Raw genomic sequence first — 25175 nt, forward strand, 5'->3', positions numbered from 1 at the left:
GACATCACCCAAAGGTGAATACGTTGGGAGGCAACATTATAAGCCCCTATCTTTCTCAATGTCCGATTAAAACTCCATAACCATAGTATTGCGTGAGTGTTAGCAATTGTAGAAGACTATATGATAGTTGAGTATGTGGAGTTTGCTAAATCAAAGCTCTGACATAGACCCTTCCTGAAAATAACATGAATTGCAATTGTTTGATGATTGAGAACGAAGTTTTCTAGTTTTCAAGAAATTTTATGGTGTATGCTTTAACATGTGAATAGCTTATTACTTGTTCGTGAGAAGTTTTATGAGATGAACTACTGTAATTGCATATAATCATGCTAGAAAAGGTGATTGAAATTATCATTGGTCAAACTTGTGCACCTTCTAGCATTCAATCTTCATAAATTCTTTCTTTTATCATTTACCTACTCGAGGACGAGTAGGAATTAAGCTTGGGGATGCTGATACGTCTCCAACGTATCTATAATTTATGAAGCATTCATGCTATTTTATTTTCTATTTTGGATGTTTATCGGCTTTATTATACACTTTTATATTACTTTTGGGACTAACCTACTAACCGGAGATCCAGCCCATATTGCTGCTTTATAGCCTATTTCAGTATTTCAAAGAAAAGGAATATCAAATGGAGTCCAAACGTAATGAAACCTTAGGGGGCATGATTTTTGGAAAGGATATGATCCGGGAGACTTGGAGTTCAAGCTAGGGAAGGTTTGAGGAAGCCAGGAGATAGGAGGGTGCGCCCACCCCACTGGGCGCGCCCCCCTGTCTCCTGGGCCCCTCGAGGCTCCCCCGACCGACTTCTTTCGCCTATATAAGTCCGCGTACCCTAAAAAACATCAAAGACGAAGATAGATCGGGAGTTCCGCCGTCGCAAGCCTCTGTAGCCACCAAAAACCTCTCGGGAGCCCGTTCTGGCACCCTGCCGGAGGGGGGATCCCTCACCGGTGGCCATCTTCATCATCCCGGCGCTCTCCATGACAAGGAGGGAGTAGTTCACCCTCAGGGCTGAGGGTATGTACTAGTAGCTATGTGTTTGATATCTCTCTCTCTCTCGTGTTCCCTCTATGGCACAATCTTGATGTATCATGAGATTTGCTATTATAGTTGGATCTTATGATGTTTTCCCCCCTACTCTCTTGTGATGAATTGAGTTTTCCTCTTCAAGTTATCTTATCGGATTGAGTCTTTAAGGATTTGAGAACACTTGATGTATGTCTTGCCGTGCTTATCTGTGATGACAATGGGATATCACGTGATCCACTTGATGTATGTTTTGGTGATCAACTTGCGGGTTCCGCCCATGAACCTATGCATAGGGGTTGGCACACGTTTTCGTCTTGACTCTCCGGTAGAAACTTTGGGGCACTCTTTGAAGTACTTGTGTTGGTTGAATAGATGAATCTGAGATTGTGTGATGCATACCGTATAATCATGCCCACGGATACTTGAGGTGACAATGGAGTATCTAGGTGACATTAGGGTTTTGGTTGATTTGTGTCTTAAGGTATTATTCTAGTATGAACTCTTGAATAGATTGATCCGAAAGAATAACTTTGAGATGGTTTCGTACCCAACCATAATCCCTTCGTTTGTTCTCCGCTATTAGTGGCTTTGGAGTGACTCTTTGTTGCACGTTGAGGGATTGTTATATGATCTATCTATGTTATTATTGTTGAAAGAACTTGCACTAGTGAAAGTATGAACCCTATGCCTTGTTTCCTATCATTGCAATACCGTTTACGCTCACTTTTATCACTAGTTACCTTGTTGTTTTTATTATTTCATATTACAAAATCATCTACCATCCATATTGCACTTGTATCAGCATCTCTTTGCCGAACTAGTGCAGCTATACAATTTACCATTGTATTGGGTGTGTTGGGGACACAAGGGACTCTTTGTTATTTGGTTGCAGGGTTGCTTGAGAGAGACCATCTTCATCCTACGCCTCCCGTGGATTGATAAACCTTAGGTCATCCACTTGAGGGAAATTTACTACTGTCCTACAAACATGTGCACTTGAAGGCCCAACAACGTCTACAAGAAGAAGGTTGTGTAGTAGACAACACTGAGCGTGCCCTTCCCTTTTTCAAGATCTTGAAGAAGGCGGGCCCAATGGAGTGGACCCCGGAGGCCGAGGCAGCGCTACAGGATTTGAAGAAATACCTCTCCTCTACCCTAGTGCTGGTTGCGCCTAAACCACAAGAACCGTTGCTGCTGTACCTAGCGGCAACGAATCAATTGGTTAGCGCCGCACTGGTGGTGCAGAGGGAGGTCGACGAAGAGGCAGCAGCGACGACAGAGTTGACGGATGGCGAGCCAGAACTCTCCCCGACAGGGCTTGGTCCCGGCAAAACTGGGCCCCCAGCAAGAGTTGACACCAGTATGACAGGACCCATGCAATTGGGTGAAGTGATGCAAAAGAAGAAGATGGTGCAGCACCCGGTTTACTTCGTCAGTTCCCTCTTGCAGGGGGTAGGTCGAGGTACTCCGGTGTGCAGAAGTTGCTCTTCGGCCTCCTTATGGCCTCGAGGAAGCTGTGTCATTACTTCCAAGCGCACGAGATCACTGTCGTTACCCGCCTCCCATTGGAATGGATACTGCATAACCCAGATGCAACGGGAAGGATTGTGGAATGGGCCTTGGAGCTGTCATGTTTTGGTTTGAGGTTTGAAAGCACCTCGATGATTCAGAGCAGAGTCTTGGCGGAGTTCATTGCTGAATGGACCTCGACGCCCGATGAAGAGATCCAGGAGACCACTCTCCCCGGCAAGGAAACGAGTCGCAACTGGATTATGTACTTTGATGGGACTTTTTTGCTACAAGGCATCGGTGCTGGTGTGCTGCTCGTCGCACCCACCGGAGAGCACCTCAAGTACGTGATCCAAATGCACTTTCCCAGGGAGATGTTGACGAACAACACTGCTGAGTACGAGGGATTGCTTGCCGGTCTCAGTATTGCGGTAGGCCTCGGAGTCAAGAAGCTCATCGTCAGGGGCGATTCATAGCTTGTCGTTGGGAAGATCGACAAGGACTATCAGAGCTCGTTGATGGAAGCTTACGTGGATGAAGTGAGGAAACTGGAGGAGCGCTTTTACGGTATACAGGTAGAGCATGTCCCTTGAGTGGAGAACAACATCACCGACTACCTGTCAAGGCACGCTACCCTCAAGCTACCTGTGGAACCAGGTACTTTTGTGCTTCGGTTAACTCAACCATCCGTTGAACCGTCAACAGAGCAGAATAAGCGAAGGAAGTCCGGCCCCGGCAAGTATTTACCCACCGAGCTCCCTGGAGCCACCGCTGAAGGTGTTGCCCTGGGCGCCGAGCCTGCCATGGGACAACCGACTCCGGCGGGGCGCCAAGCCCTTGCCATGGAGGCAGTCGTTCCCGCGGCGGAGGAAATTCCTTTGGTCCTTGCCGTCAAGCCACAGGCTCCAGCATGGGCACAGCATACCGTCTGATTCCTCCAGACAGGGGAGCTTCTTGAGGAGCAGGAAGAAGCAGAGAGAGTAGCCCGACGGTCTGTTCTGTACCAATTCGTTGACAACATTCTATACAGAAAAAGACCGAATGGAGTGAAATTGAAGTGCATCCCTCGGGAGGAAGGACTGGAGCTGTTGGCAGAAATACACAGAGGCATATGTGGCTCCCACATAGGGTCGAGGGCCCTTGCCAGCAAGGCTTTCCGGTAAGGTTTCTTCTGGCCCACTGCCCTCCAGGATGCGACGGCACTAGTAACCAAGTGTGAAGCGTGCCAGTTCCATTTGAAGAAGCTTCATCAACCAGCTCAAGCCTTGCAGACCATCCCTCTTTCCTGGCCATTCTCGGTCTAGGGGCTCGACATACTGGGCCCCTTTCCCCACGCCGTCGGGGGTTTTGAGTACTTGTATGTTGCAATCGACAAGTTCACAAAATGGTCGGAGGTGGAAGCAGTAAGGAAGGTGACCACGCAGTCAGCCGTCAAGTTCTTTAAGGGGCTAGTTTGCCGCTTTGGTGTGTCGAACAGAGTCATCACCGACAACGACACACAGTTCACAAGCCACACCTTCATGCAATACATCGAAGACCTCGGTACCAAGGTCTGTTTTGCTTCCGTGGCACACCCACGGAGCAACGGCCAAGCGGAAAGGGCAAATGCTGAAGTGTTGCATGGCCTGAGGATGAAGACTTTTGACAGGCTGCACAAGAGCGGAAGGTGCTGGATTGATAAGTTTCTAGCGGTTCTTTGGTCGATCAGAACGACGCCAAATCGAGCCACCGGCCAGACACCCTTTGCCCTGGTTTACGGGGCAAAAGCAGTTCTCCCCGCAGAACTCATATACGGGTCACCTCGAGTGCTCGCTTATGATGAGCTTGAGCAAGAGCGACTGCGGCAAGATGACGCGACGCTCCTCGAGGAAGATTGTCTTCAGGCGGCTGTGAGAGCAGCAAGCCTTGCGTCGCTACCATAGCCGCAAGGTTCATGCCCGAAGCTTTGAGGAAGGTGACCTTGTTGTTCGGCACGTTCAGTCGGCCAAGAATGCCAACAAGTTGACGCCAAAGTGCGAAGGCCCTTACAGGGTAACACGAGACACCAGGTCTGGCGCAGTCCGCCTGAAGACCGAAGATGCCATTCCAGTGAGAAACTCCTGGAATATCAAGCATCTTCGCAAGTTTTACCCGTAAGGCGCGGCTGACGGGCCCCCCGGCAAGCCACCTTTTGTACAAGCTTTGTCGACTAGGCATGTAATCCTCTGTACAAAGCCAGGCACAGACCCTAAGCATAAATAAACGAAGCGCTGGTGCCCTAAGTTATAGCATGCATGCTAGATTGAGTCTCTCCCTCGGTTAGGGTTGATAGTGCTTAGCGGCGACTAACCCCTAGCATAGAGGCTGAGTTTCCATCTCTTTGTTCCTATCCATCCTATTTGGTTTGCAGGATACATAAATGTTTCTGCCAAGCTAAGTGGAGGGAAGAGAACAAGCCGGCACTCCAGACCCGGCAAGCCAAGCTTGCCGGGGGCTGAAGACACAAAGGTCCACCCACGGGAAGCTAGGGTTGCCGGGGGCTGCAGATCCAGATAAGTTTTCTTATCCCCTGTAACGCATTTCCATATAAAGGTTGGGACGTATGAAACCTCGTTTCATTCCAAGACTGCCATGCTCCATTCATTCCTGTCGCTCGAGAACTTCTTCTCAGTTCAGGATTTGGTTGTAGCCGTGGTGGCAAGGAAGCAAGCATAGGGCCCACCCCTACTTCGCCCCTGCCTCCGCCAAGGGCATAAGTATGGTCGAACAAAGTAGGGGAGTGGCAAGGCCTGCTACCGGCAATAGTGTTTATTGAAAATAACAAGGATTTGTTCCTTGGTATGGGCTTTGCTCACACACACACAAGACCCGGCAAGCACCCTTTTTTTCATTAATACATTCCATATAGGTACAGTTCGTACTGAATGTAAACATGAACATGGAGAATACAAGTTTTAAATCTAACTAAGGCCCATAGGCTTACAAGCCGAAAAAAAGATAAGGTGCTCGTAATCCCTTTCTTGTCCCTCTCCTAAGGAAATGGAACAAGAAGGAAAAAGGGCGGAAGGAGCGCCTAGGCGAGGTACAAGCAGCAGAAGGTGCCAAGAGAACATGTCGGCGGCCGCCTAGGAGAGGGCTGGTGCTGGTGGTGCCGGAGGAAGAGCTGGAAGATGAGGCAGCGGTCCGTTAATACGCTACGAAGCCATCGGTGCCATCATACTCCAATTTGATGGCCCGCCACCCGCCTTCTTCGCCTTCTCCAGCTTTCCCACGCAGGCTGCCCAAGGAGGCAACCCCTAGAAGTTCAAGGAGTTGGCTCCATCGGGAGAAGGAGCCTGGTGCAGATGCTGCTGCTGCCGGCACTGCCCCGGAGTGGTGGGTCCGACACCTAGTCGGACCCGTCATCCTCTTGCCTGCTACCCTTATCGTCATTGCCGCTGTCCTCCTTGTCTCTCTCGCTTGAGGACGAGTCTTCGTCATACAAGGATCTCTCCATGCAACACTTCCGGCGAGTTTTGAATTCGCCAAAGACCTTGACGAAGAGGATGACATTCTCCATCAACTTGAAATAGAGAATGAGCCCCACCGTCAGGCTGTGGATGCGAGCGAAGATCTTCCATCAGTGGCGAAGATACAAGACATGAGGGGTTGGGAAATTAACACCGGCCCATGTGCCGCTGTTCCCGCAGCCCCTCATGTGCAGCCTCAGCGCCTGCGGCGGATCGAGCTCCATCTCCCGAGCGAATGGGGTCGGGAGACGAAGGAGACGGTGCACCGTCCAGCACAGCCTGATGAAGAACTCCCGGGGGTTGTCCCCTGCGTGGCCCTCCATTGGGGGAAGGACCACTGGTGGAGGCGAGGCCGATACGCCACCCCTTCCTCCTCTTCCCCGAGCACCACGGTGGCCTCGGCCTCGCCCCCTCCCCCTTCCCCTCACAGCTGGCTCCGCCGCCACGGGCTCTTGGGGAGGAGCGACGCATTGTCGAGCGAAGACCCTCGCCACCACCGTCGAAGCATCAGTGCGCCCTCTCACCATGGCAGCAGAGAGGAAGGAGGAGGGATGGGGAGAGGCGGATGGTGAAGGACTGAGAGGCACCATCCCTCCCACTCCCCTCCTTATAAAGGGATGGGGTCGGGGCTCGGTTGCCCTTCTCAGCAATCCGCCTCATTAAGGTGACAGCGGGCGAGGCCATCGACCGCCCTCCCCGCCCAATTGAAGGCGCGTGGGTATCAACCCACACACGCATGTCTTCCCGTATTCCGTGCGCCTGTCATTCGCCCTATGTCGTGCATGCGGCGTATGTGGCATAAGGGACGGGCGTAATGGGATGCGTGGAGTGACAGTTCCTAGGTAAGGACAGTAAATGAGCAGCGGCCCTGCAGTCTCGAAGGGATACGCAAGCCGCCTCTTTACTGTTCACCACAGGATGACGCAAGCATGCTTCGATCACCCGCTCGCGTGACCCCCACGTCACACATGCAACGCAGATCGTGGGAGGGCACAGCGGGCGGAAAAATCACCTCAGTTAAGACGGCCCCACCTGCCCGTGCACTGTCTCTGGGCCTAGCCCAACAACGCGTTGTGCTTATGTGTGGCCCAGGCCCGGGGGCTCCTATCGGTGTACTAAAGTAGGGGCGATCCTTTGTACCCCTTACTTGTGCACGGGCAGTCAGAGCCGCGCCCACGGCCATGCTTAAGCAGAGCAGGGACAGGGAATCAAAACTGCGAGATGATCAAAGCAACGCCAAGACATAGGCATAAAGAGCAAGAAGGCGAGGTGGTTTCCCCGGCAAGACCCTTGCCGGGGCAGCCTCCACGGCCCCGGCAAGGACCTTGCCGGGGCAGCTTACCCAACGCCAGCCGGGCGCGCCACCCTTGAGCCCCAGGTTTTCCAATGCCACCAACCGCATTGAGACCAAGGCTTGGGGGCGCCTCCTTGATGGCATGCAGATCTTTGTGAAGACAAGAAACACTCCAAATCATATGAGGATTAGAAGACGACGAACCTCGGCGAGATCCTCACCAAGGAAATCCACGAGACCCCCGGCAAGATCCTTGCCAGGGACGACCATGACGCCACGGCAAGACCCTTGCCGGGGCCCCGGCAAGGCCCTTTCCGACAACATCCGCGAGGCCACAGCTAGGCCCGCACCCGCCCAGTTTCTGCCACCGCTCCCATGCCGCTGCCAGCCCACCAAATAGGAAGACACCTGCGTGTCGACGTGAGGTTTCCAAGCCAACTCAGCGCATGCCTACGTGGTGCATGCAAATCTTCGTGAAGGCCCTACCACCGCGCCACCTCAGCAGCTTGCCAACCTACAGGGCGCTGACCGCCTCGCTGGACCAGGCGTGTGTCGAAGCAGGGCGAGCCGGTGGTAATTCAAGGGGACACATCAGATGGCGCATTAAATGCGTATTGTCCCGTAATGGCTAAGCGATAAGCTTAGCCACAGTACCCCGATGCCACCTCCTGTGTGCCACTGTGGTGATCCCCTTGCCTATAAAAGGAGGCCCGAGACATCCAGGAGAAGGATTCGGACCCTGGGACAAGCTACGCTCATTGTAGCTAGCTCAAGAACTCCAGGAACACAAATATACACATCAAAGCAAGACAAGGGTATTACGCATCCTTGCGGCCCGAACCTGGGTAAACGACCCGTGTGTTTGTGCTGACTGCTAATCCCACTCTTCTCACGACCCCGCGCCCCGCAACCCTAGTAGGGATTCTTGTGATCCCATAGGTGTCATTTTCCCCCGACATTCACAAAGCACATACCTTGATAAAGTTTTGAAGAAGTTCAAAATGGATCAGTCAAAGAAACGGTTCTTGCCTGTATTACAAGGTGTGAAGTTGAGTCAGACTCAATGCCCGACCACTGCAAAAGAGAGAAAATGAAAGTCATTCCCTATTCCTCATCCATAGGTTCTGTCATGTATGCTATGATGTGTACCAGACCTGATGTGTGCCTTGCTATAAAACTAGCAGGGAGGTGTCGGGGAAACTGATCCACAAACACCTATGGGGCTGGCGGACCGAGCCCCTTTTGGTTCGGCGGGGGGCGGAGGTCGCAGAAGAGTAGATCGAGGCGAAGCACACGAGCGGTTTACCCAGCTTCGGAGCTCTCCGGAGAGATAACACTCCTACTGCTGCTTATCTGATTGTATTGTGTTCTTGCCCGGGTGCGCTGAGTGCTACAGTACACGTGAGACCGAGCGTGAGTGTTCTCTGGTTCCTAACTGAAGCGAACCCCCTCTACATTGCGCATGGGCCTCCTTTTATATGTTCAAGGGGTCACCGACAGGTGGCAACGCAGAGAAGGGTAAAAATGGAAAAGGGGTTGCGGTTGGTACAACCACCTGCACAGTGCATCCAACCTAACCCTGACGGTAGGGGACAAAGGCATTAAATGCCCGTCTGCGTCGCCCAAACAGTGTAAAAAGGGACCGTCAGGGGCGCCACCGCTCGCCACGATGGTAGTCTTGTCAGCTTCGCATGCCACCGCGCACCGCCGGCTGCACAGCCTTCCGCCAGGCGCGCCTGGGAAGGCCCCCAGAGCGACACGTTGGTGGATGTGCTGGAGCGTGGGTACAGAGTGGTAGCCTGCCGCGGCAAGCGCCTTGCCGCGGCCGTTGTCTTGTCGCGTCCGGAAGCTTGTCGCTGACCGGGCCTTGCCGGGATGCGCGGCGCGTCGCGGCAGGTTCCTTGAAATGCCTTGATTGTCCTTCCCGGCAAGCTCCTCTTGCCGGGGCCTTGTCTCCTGAGCTTAAATACTTTGTTCTTGAATGGCTCCAAAGGAACCACGGAGGACTTTGGCGGTCACCCGGCAAGCCTTGCCGCGGGGTGCTGCAACTGCCCGTGCACAAGTTCGGGATACTAGGGTACCCCTACTCTAGTACACCGACAGGAGCCCCCAGGCCTGGGCCACACACGGTGTCGAGCGCTGTTGGGCCAGGCCCAAAACAGGGCACGGGCACACACGGCCTAGGTTACGCCGAATCTTTCTCCGTATCCACCGCGCCCTCCCTCTTTATCGTGGGAGAGATCGTGGGTGGCTTCTTTATTCGGAAGGGCGAAACGTCCGCCCCCTCCCTCTTTATAAGCAGGGGAAACAGGGGCAGTTCGCCCACTTCGCCGGTTGCTACTCCATTCTCGAAAATCTCCGCCGCTCTCCTCCTTCTTCTTAAAGTCGAAAGAGAGCAGTGCTCCGCCCCCCCCCCCCATTGCCACCAGCATCACCAACGCCGCCGATCTCCCCCACCACCTCCGCCATGGCTCCAAAAGCCGACAAGGGGAAGGGCGTGAAGTCGGCCGAGGCGCAGCGGCTCGCGGCACTGCGGAAGGAGCGGGCCCTCTTCTCCCCTTAGCTCGGTGCGAAGGAGCTGAGGGAGTACTACTACCTCTTCTGGTCGACGGAGACGCGAGCGCATCCGCGCACGAGGGTACTCCCAGCCACCGCTTCGAGACTGGCTCCGAACGGGTATCCCTTTTTCGCGTTGTTCTTCTACTGTGGGCTCTGCCCGCCTTTCTCTGAATTCTTTTGCGACATCATGAACACCTACGGGTTCCGCCTCCTTGACTTCACCCCCAACGCCGTTCTGACCATGGCAGTTTTCGCACATCTATGCGAAAACTTTGTCGGAGTCCACCCAAACGTAGCCCTTTTCCGCCACTTCTTCATGCCTCGGGTTGAGAGAGGAGAGCCTCTTGCCGGCGGGATCGCTTGGATCTCGAGAGTCGGCAAGAAGGAAGCATATCTAGAGGGTGAGCTCCGCAGCAAGTGGGAGGAGTGGAGAGCAGAGTGGTGCTGGATCGTCGAGGAGAACCCGCAGCCATTTACTGCCCTGCGACAAGCCCCAATAGCGCGCGGCAACGATTGGAGCAACGTGGCCGTGGAAGACGGCGGGCTGAAAATTGCCATCACCCGGATCCTTCGCCTCAGGCTTGCCGGGCTCACCGTAGGCGATGTCGGCGCAGATTTTCTTTGCCGCCGCATCGCCCCCTGCTGGAGAGGGGGAGACCCGCCTGGGAGTTCAAGAACTCGGCAGATATCATGAGGCTGCGCCCGGGCCTCAACTTCAACTTCACCATCCTGGAGCTGGATGCGATGCTCCTGGAGCTGTTCAAACGTGATCCTCAACATCCATTCACGTTGCCGAGGACCGTTGTTCCATTGTGCAACAATTCTTCGCTCGACCGGATCCGCGCAATGATGTCGTTGTGCGATTCGCACGGAATCGCCCCAACTTGGCAAGAACCCGCGGATGACGTCGTGCGGGCGTTCTTCGAAGACTTGGTAGAAGTGCCGGTCTGTGCTGATGAACAGAAGAGCCTCACCCTGCGACACCACTGATGATGAGATGCAGCGCATCGCCACTAGGCTGGAAGAGGTGGCGGCAGCAGTTGCCGTGGGCGAGTTCGGGTTCACCATGGAGGAGGCAGAGGCAGCAGAGGCGGCAAGCCTTGCCGAGCGCGAGGAGTTTGTCGGCGAGGAAGACCTTGCCGGCCCTGAAGCTGAGCCGAGCGAGCCCGGCGAGGAAGAGCCCGAACCTTCAGACAGCTTGCCGCAGGCGGAGCCCCCGGCCCCGCCAAGAAGGCGTCTTCGCAAGGCCGCGGTCGTAGCGGGACGGCAGACGGGTCAATAGCCGCCGAGCCGCGCGACACGCTCTACTGCGGCAAGCACCGTTGCCGCGGGAGCGCCTCACGCCGCTGCGGCAACTGGAGCGGGGTCTTCCTGGTCCACCGCCACTGCTCCTGCCAAGCGGGCGAGGGAGCCCACTCCTCCGCCTCGTCGCACCGGAGGCGAGCCGGACTTCGATCTCTCCGCGCTCAGCTCCGACGAGGAAGAAGAAGAGTGAGATCCCTTGTTGTTCTTGTTGTTCTTCAATTCTTGCTATCTTGCTGCTTTCGTCTTGTATCTGACTTGCTTCGATCTGAATCCATTCCTTTTCAGGATGCTGGCCCAGAGAGCGGCAAAGAGAGCCAAGGCCCCGGTGATTATCATCGAAGATGATCCCACCGTGTCAGCAGGGGGTGTGTCTAAGACCACCTTGACGGACCCGGCAACTACTCCCCAAAGCAGCCCCCAGCGCAGCCCCCAGCGTAAGTTTATAGTTTACTTCCTGCCGTCAGGCGCGCATGGGTGCTCTTTTCTCTACTGATATCTTGACTGTTGGATTTGTGTAGGAGCAGAACAGCCTCACCAGGAATGCCCGGAAGCTGCTCCCGAAGTGCCATCTGCTTCGACTACGCCGCCAAGGGAGGAGTCCCTGGCAAGGGAGCGTTCTCCGGCAAGGGAGAACTCTCCGGCAAGGGACAGTTCTCCGGCAAGAGACGGCACCAGTGATCCTCCGGCGGTTGAGACCGCGGCCGCCGATCCTAGCACAGGTAATTTTCTTGCCTGAAAGCTTCCCTTGGGTTCTTCTTCTTCTGATTTTCTTTTTGAGTGTTCGCTTGACCTTCCTCCCTTCTTCGGTCGTCAGATCCACCTACCACGGAGCCGATGGAGACAGAGGCCGCCGGCGAGGAGGACGTGCGCGGCAACAATGATGACACCGCCGCCACCGAAGAAGAGGCCGGTGCTGATGATCTCGCCGGCGAAGAGGACGCCAAGGCTACCGCCGTAGAAGCAGCGAGGGATCCAGCGATCGCACTGACGGCCCCGAGGCCGCAGGAGCGCCAGGCGCTACACCGACCGCCGATCCCTCCGCCGATGTTGCAGCGTCAGGCTCCGAAGAGCCCCAGCCCGGTACCTACTTGAAGGCCGGCGACGGTATCTTCATCAAGCTCCCCTGGGCGTCAAGCTCCAGGGCACTGGTCGAAGGAGAAATTTTTGACGAGGAGGTGCTCGCCTCCGCTGGGCTGGCGCTGGTCGACGCTCCAGGCAGCAGCAGCGACGAGTCTGAGGAGGAGCGGCTGCTGCGGAAGCTGCTATCGCTCTACCGCGCCCGAGAAACCAAGCTGGCATCCCGAGAGGCGCTTGTCGCGAAGGCGGGAGTTGATATTGAGAAGCGTGCGGAGGAGCTCCGGGGTCTGAGGCAGGAAACTCTCCGGTCCCTAGCGGAGGAGCGGGAGCAACTTCTTGAGGAGCGGAAAGCTTTCCTCCTCGAGAAGGCTGAAGCTGAAGAGAAGCAACGGCTTGTCGCCGAAAACTTATTTGCGCAGGAAGGAGAGTTGGCGCAGCGCAAGGTCAATCTTGACAGCCACGAGGAGGAGCTTGCCGCGTACGAGCAAGCGATTGGCGGGGCTCTCAAGGAGGCAAGGGATCCTGACGCAGCTGCCGAGGCCGCCAAGAAGGAGCTGGAGGTGAAGGTGGCGCAGCTGGAAGCCGATCTCAGGGCGAGCGGCGACGAGCTTGCCGCGCTCAAGCGTGAGCGCGAGAAGGATGCTGCCGCTCATGGTGAGCTGCAAGGCCTTCTCGCAGAGAGGAGCAAGGAGCTCAGCGCCGCGAAGGATTCCAATGCGGATCTCGAGTTGAAGCTGGCCACCTTGACTCAGACGCTGGACGGCGCCAGGGAGCGGGAGGTGGCCTTGTCGGAGAAGATCAAGGCCGACGAGGCGCTGCTGGCGAGTGCTGCTGCCGCCCACGACGCCTTCAGAGAGACTGTGGAGCACTGGACTAAGGTTCTGGTGAATATTGCCGCCGCCATCGACGGGGAGTTGGCGCATCTGGGGGTGGAGGATCTCGGGTACTCCTCCGACGAGCACCTCCAACCCAGCGCCAAGCTCAGCTTGTTCTTCAAGGGCGTGGCGACGGCCCTCCAGCGACTCCGGGAGAAGATCACAAAGCAGCTGGCCGACGAGTCGCGCAGGATCTGCGCGGGGGCTCTCCAGAAGGTGCTGATGAAGGTGGCGTTCCGCAATCCAGGCCTCAACCTCACCAACGTCCTCAAATCCTTGCCGCCGGATGCTGATCTGGATGCTCTCAAGGCCCTTGTCGCACCCATTGTGGACAAGGTGAGCGAGATTAAGAGGGTTGAGGGCGATCACGTAGATTAAGCCGCCCGTTTTCTTTTTCTCTTTGTCGCTGCTGGTCATGTCACGAGAACAATCTATTAGAGCTGCGACAAGCTATCTTGCAATATAACTTCATTTTGGGTAGAGATTGCTATGTTATTTCCTTTACTTGCTCCCTTCCTTTGTATGTTTTTACCCTACGCTTTTAGTGAACTTGACGGCGCAGGCACCTTTGCCGCGAGCGCTGAGTGCGGGACATCAACAGCCTGCTGGCGATGCCGCTTCCGACAAGAAACCTTGTCGCAACTAGTCGCAGCTCACTTAAGTTGTTGAGCGGACTCGAAACAAAGTAAGGGCGCAACTAGCTATGAGTTGGTTCCTCCGCGCACAGGTTTTCCATACAAAGTACGGTCGTTCAAGGAATATAACTTAAAAATTTAAAAACTGATTGCTCAAACTTTGGCAACTTAGCTTTTCTGTCGTTTGCTTTCCGGCAAGGCAAAACTTGCTTGAACGATGCCTGGTCACATCATAATCTTCTCCTTTCCCCCCCAGCAAACTTGTGTGCGAGGGAACATTGCTTTCCTTTATTAGAAAAAGAAAGAAGAGAAAATAAAGATATGGTGCCTTCCGGCTCGTTATTGCTTACCGGGGGTTGCGCTGCACAAAGTGTCAGATAATACATGCAAATATAAGGTAGAAAGCATGAAATTGACAAGGTGTGCGGAGCACATGAGCTTTACTTATGCACGGGATCTGCGCCCAGCTTTGTACAAAAGGATTACATGCAACATCGGCAAGACTTGTACAGAAGGTGGTTGCCGGAATGGGTTCTGGCAACCGCGCCCTACAGGTAAAACTTACGAAGATGCTCAATGTTCCAGGAGTTGCTCACCGGAGTGCCATCTTCGGTCTCAAGGCGGACTGCGCCAGGCCTAGTGACTCGTTTCACCCGGTAAGGGCCTTCCCACTTCGGCGTCAACTTGTTGGAATTCTTGGCGGACTGAACGCGCCGAAGAACAAGGTCGCCTTCCTCGAAGCTTCTGGCATTAACTTTGCGGCTATGGTAGCGGTGCAAAGCTTGCTGGTATCGAGCAGCTCGTACAGCAGCCTGAAGACGGTCCTCCTCAAGGAGCAGCGCGTCATCTTATCGCAGCTGCTCTTGCTCAAGCTGATCATAAGCGAGCACTCGAGGTGATCCGTATACGAGTTCCATGGGGAGAACTTCCTCTGCTCCATAGACTAGAGCGAAAGGTGTCTGGCCAGTGGCTCGATTTGGCGTCGTTCTGATCGACCAAAGAACCACTGGCAGCTCCTCGATCCAGTTTCTTCGGCACCTGCGCAGCCTGTCGAAAGTTCTGGTCTTGAGACCGCGCAGCACTTCAGCATTTGCCCTCTCCGCTTGACCGTTGCTTCTCGGATGAGCAACAGAAGCGAAGCAGACCTTGGCGCCAAGATCCTGGACGTACTGCATGAAGGTGCGGCTCGTGAATTGCGTGCCGTTGTTGGTGATGATCCTGTTAGGGATCCCGAAATGGCAAACAATCGACCTAAAGAACTTGACTGCTGACTGTGCTGTCATCTTTCTCACTGGTTCCACTTCCGGCCACTTTGTGAACTTGTCGATTGCAACGTACAAGTACTCGAAGCCCCCGACAGCTCGGGGAAAGGGGCCAAGGATGTCGAGCCCCCAGACCGAAAATGGCCAGGATAAAGGGATCGTCTGGACAGCTTGAGCTGGCTGGTGTATCTGCTTGGAATGGAACTGGCACGCTTCACACTTGGTTACTTGTGCAGTTGCATCCTGGAGGGCTGTCGGCCAAAAGAAACCTTGCTGGAACGCTTTGCTGGCAAGTGCTCTTGCGCCAATGTGGTGGCCACATATGCCTCCATGTATCTCTGCCAACAGCTTTTGTCCGTCTTCCCGGTGAATACACTTCAATTTCACGTCGTTGAGTCTTCCTCTGTACAGTGTGTTGTCAACAAACTGGTACATACTTGACTACCGGGCTACTCTTTCCGCTTCTTCTTGCTCTTCGGGAAGTTCTCCTGTCTGAAGGAAACGGACAATCTGCTGCGCCCATGCTAGAGCTTGCGGCTCGGCAACAAGGACTAAAGGCACATCTGCTGCTGCGGGAACATTCACTTCTACGGCGAGAACCTGTGGCTCTGCCGGAGCTTGATGTTCCCCGGCAAGCTTGCCGGAGCAAAACTTGTCGGTAGCGTCTGCTTCAACGGAACAAACCCTAAGGCTTCTTGGAGCAGACTGCTCCTTAGCATCCTCAGTGTTGATCTTGGGGACCTTCTTGGCGGCGGCTTCGGGGAGCTCTGCCGGAAAGTAGTCACTAGAAATCAACTTCCTCTTCTTGCTTTGTCCAGTTGATAGTGTTACAGATGGTTGAGTCAGCTTGAGCATGAAGATCCCTGGTTCCACAGGCAACTTCAGTGCGGCGCACTTTGACAGGCCATCGGCAATGTCGTTCTGAGCTCTTGGAACATGTTCCATCTGCAGGCCGTCAAAGTGCTCTTCTAGCTTCCTCACTTCATCAACATATGCTTCCATCAACGGACTCTGATAGTTCTTGTTCACTTGGCGGACGACAAGCAGTGAGTCACCCCTGACAACGAGCTTCTTGATCCCAAGGTCCGCTGCGATCCTGAGACCGGCAAGCAATCCTTCATACTCTGCGGTATTGTTCGTTGCTTGCTCCTTGGGAAAGTGCATCTGGACTACGTACTCGAGGTGCTCTCCGGTGGGTGCAACAAGTAGCACGGCCGCACTGGCGCCTTGCAGCGAGAAGGCACCGTGAAAGTACATCAGCCACTCTTTGCTTGCTTCCTTGACGGGGATGCTCGTCTCTGGAATTTCTTCATCTGGTGTTGGCGTCCACTCTGCTATGAATTCTGCCAATGCTCTGCTTTGGATAGTTGAAGTGCTCTCAAACTTGAGGCCAAAGCTTGACAGTTCCAGCGCCCACTCGACAATCCTGCCTGTCGCTTCTGGATTTTGCAATATCCTCTTCAGCGGAAACCGAGTGACGATTGTGATCTCATGTGCTTGGAAGTAATGGCGCAGCTTTCTCGAGGCCATGAGGAGGCCGAAAAGCAATTTCTGCACACCAGAGTACCTTGACCTAGCCCCCTGCAGAAGGGAGCTGACAAAGTAAACTGGGCGCTGCACCATTCTCTTCTGCATCTTCTCATGCTCCTGCGCAGATCCATCCTTGTCGGGACCGAAGCTTGCCGATGAAGTCCTCTGATTGTTGCTGGATGTGTCTGCCGTGGTTGGTAGCTCATCATCCGCTTCCCTCTCTGCTACTAACGCAGCACTAACCACTTGATTGGTCGCCGCTATATATAGCATCAACTTCTCTTGTGGCTTAGGTGCGACAAGTGTTGGAGTGGAGGACAGGTATCTCTTCAAGTCCTGGAGCGCAGCCTCCGCCTCTGGAGTCCATTTCATTGGACCTGCCTTTTTCAAAATTTTGAAAAATGGCAGGGCACGCTCAGCCGACCTAGAGATAAACCTGCTGAGAGCAGCCATGCAACCGGCAAGTCTTCGTACATCCTTGACGCCCTTTGGTGCTTCAATCTGCTCAATGGCCTTGATCTTGTCGGGATTGGCTTCAATTCCGCATTGAGACACAAAGAACACGAGAAGCTTGCCGGAGGGGACTCCAAACACGCACTTCTCGGGGTTGAGCTTGAGGTTGATCTTGCGCAGATTTGCAAAGGTTTCGTCCAAATCTTGAATCAGAGTTGCCTTGTCCTTGCTCTTGACCACTATGTCATCCATGTAGGCTTCCACATTTCTGTGTATTTGCAGTTCAAAAGCGTCATGGACTACCCTTGCAAATGTTGAACTAGCATTCTTCAAACCAAAAGGCATCCGTACGAAACAATATGTGCCACATGGGGTAATGAATGCGGTCTTCTCCTCATCCTCTTCTGCCATGAAGATCTGATGATATCCTGAGTATGCATCAAGAAATGAAAGCAAGTCACATCCGGCCGTGGAGTCAAAAATCTGGTCGATGCGCGGCAAGGGAAATGGGTCTTTGGTACAAGCTTTATTAACATCGGTAAAGTCAATACAAAGCCTCCATTTCCCGTTTGCCTTATGCACGACTACAGGATTGGCCAACCACGTAGGATGGAGCACTCCTATGACAAGGCCTGCTGCTTCCAACTTCTTGATCTCTTCTGCAATGAATTCTTGGCGCTCCACTGCCTGTTTCCTGACTTTCTGTTTGACGGGCCGCGCATGAGGGCAGACGGCGAGATGGTGCTCGATTACTTTCCTGGGAACACCGGGGATGTCAGACGGTTGCCACGCAAACACGTCGACATTCGCCCACAGGAAAACAATGAGCGCGCTTTCCTATTTAGGGTCGAGAGTGGCACTGATGGTGAAGGTACCACCAGTGCCGTCCTCCTTGGAGGACACCTTCTTGGTCTCTGGTGGAGCTGCCATTGTCTTCTTACACTTGCCGGTGGAGCTCGATGGTGCGTCCTCGACGGTAGCGCAGCACTCCGAAGAGGTGCGCTTGCCGGAGTGGGCATCAGAACTCTTGCCGGACTTGGTCTTCTTCTTCGCCCCGGGAGCTTCAGCGGCAAGTGACTTGCGATCTGTTGCGGCTGCTGGTTCCCGGTAGATCTTGTCGGCGCAGATAAGGGCATCCTTCTTGTCGCCAGGGACAGAGATGACACTTATCAGGCCTGGCATCTTCAGCACATTGTATGCATAGTGAGAGGCTGCCATGAACTTGGCCAGTGCCGAACGGCCAAGTATCCCATTGTAAGGCAATGAATAGTCAGCAACGTCAAAAGTGACCCTCTCAGTCCTGAAGTTCAGCTCGCTGCCAAATGTTACCGGCAACGTGATCTTTCCCTTCGGCTTGCTCCTTCCCGGATTGATTTCTTGAAATGTGCCAGTCTCTTCGAGCTTGCCATCAGGGATCTGGAGTTTCTGGAGCACCGCGGAGGAGATCAGATTCAAGCCGGCCCCGCCGTCCACTAGCATCTTAGTGACCTTGAGGTTGCGGATAGTTGGTGAAACCAACATCGGCAAGCACCCGACAACAGTTATGTGATCTGGGTGGTCCCCAATATCAAAGATGATAGGCATGCTGGACCATTTCAGAGGCCTGCGCGACTCGACGGGTGGTTCTGCCGCATTGACTTCCCGCACCCATTGCTTGAGCTGGCAGTGTGAAGTATGCAGAGAAGCACCGCTGTCAACGCACAGGACCTCTGTGGCTTTCTGGAACTCCTGCTCATCGGTCTCATCTTCATCCATATCTTCATCGTCGTCGTCATCTTCATCCTTGTCGCGACCACGGGGAGGTCTGTCTCCTTGCCGCTGCTTGGCCTTGTCGCGGCGTCCTCCTCGGCCGGGACGTTTCTTGCTGGCTCTCCCAGCACCTTCCTAGGCTTTCTCCTTGTCGCGCCGCTCGTATTCAACCTTTTGTTGCTCAACAAGCTGCTCGACCTTCTTGCAGCTCTGGAGGTCATGGCCCTTGGTGCGGTGGATCTTGCAGTATTGCTTGTTGGTGCCGTCCTGCTTGTCGGCGACCGCCACATCTGCGGCAACCTCCTTGCCGGAGCTACCAGCTTTGGGCTTCTTGCCAGACTGCTCAACGACCAGCACCTCTTTGCCTTTCTTCTTCCTGTTGTTCCGCCGCCGGTTCTTCCTTGCCGGGGCAGTCTCCTCACTATCAGATCCCCCTGCTCCTATATTCTCTCCGAGGAGTTTCCTCCCTTCCTCAGCCCGTGCACACTTGTCGACCAGGGCATATAGCTCACTGACATCTCTGATCTTGCACATCGCCATCTCCTCCCGCATCCTGCGGTTCCGCACGTTCTGGTGGAACGCGCTGATCACCGCGGCAGGGGTGGACGTCTGGGATGTTGTGTTGTACGCGGCTGAATCTCTGAATGTACTTGCGCAGGGGCTCTCCTTCCTTCTGGGCGAGCAGATGAAGGTCACTCTCTTGGCCATGAGGCTTGTGGCCGCCTGTAAAGCCGCCGACAAACTGATGGCATAGATCTGCCCAGGAGGATATGGAGTTGTCCGGCAAGTGCATGTGCCAGGATCTGACATTGGGCTTGAGCACCAGCGGGAAGTAGTTGCAAGGATCTTATCGTCCCGCCCCCCAGCAGCTTGCACCACGATGGTGTAGATGCTGAGGAACTCCGATGGATGCGACTTGCCGTCGTACTTATCTGGTACATCTAGCTTGAAATTCTTCGTACTGGGCCACTGGACTTGCCGCAGCTCATGAGTGAACGCAGGGAAACCTACCGCGTACGGCAAGTCGCCTGGTTCCCCTGGCGCATTCATGTCAATAGAGGGCCCAACGCGCTTGTCGGATTGACGTCGCGCTTCTCTCCAGCGCTCGATGCGAGTACGAGCGTCTTCTTGCAGTCATTCGTGAAGAACTTGGCGCTGATCGCGACGAGCTCGTGGATCTGACGATGCGGTGGAGTTGCTGTCGAGGTGGATCCGACGAGTCGGCGATCTTGGCCTTCGGGATGGAGAGTGCATGGTGGTTGCACCCCCACCGGTTTTGTCGCCACCGGCTTGTGCCTGGCAGTCCTGCCGCGGCCGCGATGCACTTGGCTGCCGCAGAGTGTCGCCGTTGGCAAAGCCGATGAGACTCTGAATGGTGGCCCTCCATTGGTCAATCTTTTCTTCTGCTGGAGGGTAATCCAGGAGCAGTTGAGCTCGCGCCAAAGCTTCTGCTGGAGTGGTGGGTGGCAGTGGCGAACGGTGCGAGGAGCGGGATATGCTCGGACTTCTAACTATGTTAGAAGGAGCAGTATCCCGTCCAGGCGACCGTGCCTCGCTCGTGCCAGCATGTTGGCGTGCATGCTAGTCTTGAGCACCCCGAGATCCACCAGCTCGATCTTGGCCCAACAAACGTATGGTACTGCAAGTACCATGACGCTGTCGGTCCTGCGCCTCCTGAGATGGGCGCGGTACATGTACGGACGCCGAGGTCTGTGCAGCCTTGTCCTTGGACCGACCAGCATCGTGAGCTTCCTCGTAGACGTCCGTTCTTCCGCCGGCGTCCACTCCGCCACCCGTTTGCTCCAGTGGTGATGGAAGTGACGTGGACGGAGCAGCTGCTGCCGAAGTTTTCTTCTTCGGTGGCATGTCAATGAAGAAAATGAAGATCTAGCTCGTGTGAACGCCGGATCAGGTTCACACAATCTCGACGCCCCCTACCTGGCACGCCAAAGATGTCGGGGAAACTGATCCACGAACACCTATGGGGCCGGCGGACCGAGCCCCTTTCGCTTCGGCGGGGGGCGGAGGTCGCACGAAGAGCAGATCGAGGCGAAGCACACGAGCGGTTTACCCAGCTTTGGAGCTCTCCGAAGAGATAACACTCCTACTGCTGCTTATCTGATTGTATTGTGTTCTTGCCCGGGTGCGATGAGTGCTACAGTACACGCGAGACCGAGCGTGAGTGTTCTCTGGTTCCTAACTGAAGCGAACCACCTCTACGTTGCGCATGGGCCTCCTTTTATATGTTCAAGGGGTCACCGACAGGTGGCAACGCAGAGAAGGGTAAAAATGGAAAAGGGGTTGCGGTTGGTACAACCACCTGCACAGTGCATCCTACCTAACCCTGACGGCAGGGGACAAAGGCATTAAATGCCCGTTTGTGTCGCCCAAACAGTGTAAAAAGGGACCGTCAGGGGCGCCACCGCTCGCCAAGATGGCAGTCTTGTCAGCTTCGCATGCCACCGCGCACCGCTGGCTGCACAGCCTTCCGCCACGCGCGCCTGGGAAGGCCCCCAGAGCGACACGTTGGTGGATGTGCTGGAGCGTGGGTACAGAGTGGTAGCCTGCCACGGCAACTGCCTTGCCGCGGCCGTTGTCTTGTCACGTCCGGAAGCTTGTCGCTCACCGGGCCTTGCCGGGACGCGCAGCGCGTCGCGGCAAGTTCCTTGAAATGCCTTGACTGGCCTTCCCGGCAAGCTCCTCTTGCCGGGGCCTTGTCTCCTGAGCTTAAATACTTTGTTCTTAAATGGCTCCAAAGGAACCACAGAGGACCTTGGCGGTCGCCCGGCAAGCCTTGCCGCGGGGTGCTGCAACTGCCCGTGCACAAGTTCGGGATACTAGGGTACCCCTACTCTAGTACACCGACGGGAGGTACCAAAGTAATCTAGGAGTGGATAACTAGACAGCGGTCAAGAACATCCCGAAGTACCTGAAAAGTACTAAGGATATGTTTCTCGTTTATGGAGGTGACAAAAAGCTCGTTGTAACTGGTTACGTCGATGCTAGCTTTGACATTGATCTGGATGACTCTAAGTCACAAACCGAATACGTATTTATATTGAATGGTGGAGCTGTCAGTTGGTGTAGTTCTAAGAAAAGCATCGTGGCGGGATCTACGTCTGAAGCGGAGTGCATAGCTGCTTCAGAAGCAACGAATGAAGGACTCTGGATGAAGGATTTCATATTCGATCTAGGTGTAATACCTAGTGCATCGGGTCCAATGAAAATCTTTTTTGACAATACTAGAACAATTGCCTTGGAGAAGGAATCTAGATTTCACAAAAGAACCAAACACATCAAGAGACGCTTCAACTCCATCCGTGATCAAATCAAGGAGGGAGACATGGAGATTTGCAAAATACATACGGATCTGAATCTGCAGACCCGTTGACTAAGCCTATTCCACGAGAAAAACATGATCAGCACCAAGACTCCATGGGTGTTAGAATCATTACATTGTAATCTAGATTAATGACTCTAGTGCAAGTGGGATACTGAAGGAAATGTGCCCTAGAGGCAATAATAAAGTTGTTATTTATATTTCCTTATATCATGATAAATGTCCATTATTCGTGCTAGAATTGTATTAACCGGAAACTTTATACATGTGTGGATACATGGACAAAAGACGGTGTCCCAAGTATGCCTCTACTGGACTAGCTCGTTAATCAAAGATGGTTAAGTTTCCTAACCATAGACATGTGTTGTCATTTGATGAACGGGATCACATCATTAGGAGAATGATGTGATGGACAAGACCTATCCATTAGCTTAGCATAATGATCCTTAAGTTTTATTGCTATTGCTTTCTTCATGACTTATACATATTCTTTTGACTATGAGATTATGCAACTCCCGGATAACGGAGGAATGCCTTGTGTGCTATCAAACATCAGAACGTAACTGGGTGATTATAAAGATGCTCTAAAGGTATTTCCGAAGGTGTTTTGTTGGGTTGGCATAGATCGAGATTAGGATTTGTCACTCCAAGTATCCGAGAGGTATCTGGACCCTCTCGGTAGTTCACATCATAATAAGCCTTGCAAGCAATGTGACTAATGAGTTAGTTGCGGGATGATTCATTACGGAACGAGTAAAGAGACTTGCCGGTAACGAGATTGAACTAGGTATGAAGATACCGATGATCGAATCTCGGGCAAGTAACATACCGACGACAAAGGGAATAACGTATGTTGTCATAACGGTTCGACCGATAAAGATCTTCGTAGAATATGTGGGAGCCAATATGAAAATCTAGGTTCTGCTATTGGTTATTAACCGGAGAGGTGTCTCGGTCATGTCTAGATAGTTCTTGAACTCGTAGGGTCCGCACGCTTAACATTCAATGACGATTTGTATTATATGAGTTATGTGATTTGGTGACCGAATGTTGTTTGGAGTCCCGGATGACATCACGGAGATCACGGACATGATGAGGAGTCTCGAAATGGTCGAGACTGGTATATTAGATGATAGTATTCAGACACCGGAAAGTGTTCCAGAATGTATCGGGTACATATCAGAGTTGGGGGGAGGTTACCGGAACCCCCGGGGGAAGATATGGGCCATATGGGCCTTAGGAGGGTGCGCGCCAGCCCACAGAGGGGTGGCGCCCTACCCCCAAGGAAGGAGGCCGAATTGGAGTAGGAGGAGGGGGCGGTGCTCCCCTCTTTCCCTCCTTCCCCCTCTCTTCCCTTCTTCCCCCTTCCGGTTAAAGGAAAGGGGGGTGAATCCTACTAGGAGCTGAAGTAGGACTCCACCTACTTGGGGCGTGTTGGGAAGTGTAGCATGCAATTTAAAAAAAATCCTACGCTCATGCAAGATCTATCTAGGAGATGCATACCAATGAGAGGGGGAGAGTGTGTCCATGTACCCTTGTAGACCGAAAGCGGAAGCGTTAACTTAATGCGGTTGATGTAGTCGAACGTCTTCTCGAATCAACCGATGAAGTGCCGAACGTACGGCACCTCCGAGTTCGGCACACGTTCAGCTTGATGACGTCCCTCGAACTCTTGATCCAGCAGAGTGTCGATGGAGTCGATGAGTTCCGTCAGCATGATGGCATGATGACTGTGTTGGTGAAGTGATCCGCGCAGGGCTTCACCTAAGCACTACGACAATATGACCGGAGGAGTAAACGGTGGAAGATGGGCACCGCACATGGCTAAACAATTCATGTGTCTTTGGGGTGCCCCCCACCCCCCGCCCACATATATAAAGGAGGAGGGGACGAGGCCGGACACAAGGGGCACACCAAGGGGGAGGAGTCCTACTAGGACTCCACTCCTAGTAGGATTCGGCCCCCCTTTTTATCCTTCGACCGGAGGGGGAATAGAGGAAGGAAGAGGGAAGAGGAAAGGGAAAGGGGGCGCGCCCCCTCCCCTAGTCCAATTCTGACTCCCCATGGGAGGGGGCATGGCCACCCCTTGTGGGCTGACTCCCCTCTCTCCTATGGCCCATGTTGGCCCAACAATAGGGGTTTCCGGTAAGCTCCCGGTACTTCGAAAAACATCTGAAACTTCCCGAAACCATACCAGTGTCCGAATCTAACCTTCCAATATATCAATCTTTACCTCTCAACCATTTGAGACTCCTCGTCATGTCTGTGACCTCATCCGGGACTCCGATCAACCTTCGGTCACCAAAACACATAACTTATACAATACCAATCGTCATCGAACGTTAAGCGTGCGGACCCTACGGGTTCGAGAACTATGTAGACATGACGAAGTGTCACACCCACGATGCGGCTATATCTCCCACGTGTCGAAGCACGACTTAGAGGCATAACCGCATTGTGGTTTTGTCGCAAGAAGGGTCATCTTCACACAATCCCATGTAATGAACAAGAATGGGATAAAGAGTTGGCTTACAATCGCCACTTCACACAATAAACATATAATTCACACATCAATCAGAGTGCACACATAGTCCGACTATGGACGAAGCCAAAAGAAAAGAAGATAACCCAACTGCTAGATCCCTGACCATCCCAACTGGGCTCCACTACTGATCAACATGAAACGATACATAGCAATGACCAAGGTCTTTGTTGAGCTCCCATCTGAGCTCAGTTGCATCATCTGCACTTGTATCATCGGCACCTGCAACTGTTGTGATGGTATCTGGTGGGTCACGAGGACTCAGCAATCTCAAAACACGTGAGATCAAGACTATTTAAGCTTATGGGTAGGAAGTGGTAAAGAGGTGGAGTTGCAGCAAGCACTAAGCAAATATGGTGGCTAACATACGCAAATAAGAGCGAGAAGAGAAGCAACGGAACGGTCGAGAAGCTAAAAGTGATCAAGAAGTGATCCTAAAACTACTTACGTCAAACATAACACAAAGACCGTGTTCACTTCTCGGACTCTGCCAAAAAGAGACCATCACGGCTACACACG

This window comes from Triticum dicoccoides, chromosome 4B, assembly GCF_002162155.2.
Source record: "Triticum dicoccoides isolate Atlit2015 ecotype Zavitan chromosome 4B, WEW_v2.0, whole genome shotgun sequence".
NCBI lineage: Eukaryota > Viridiplantae > Streptophyta > Magnoliopsida > Poales > Poaceae > Triticum > Triticum dicoccoides.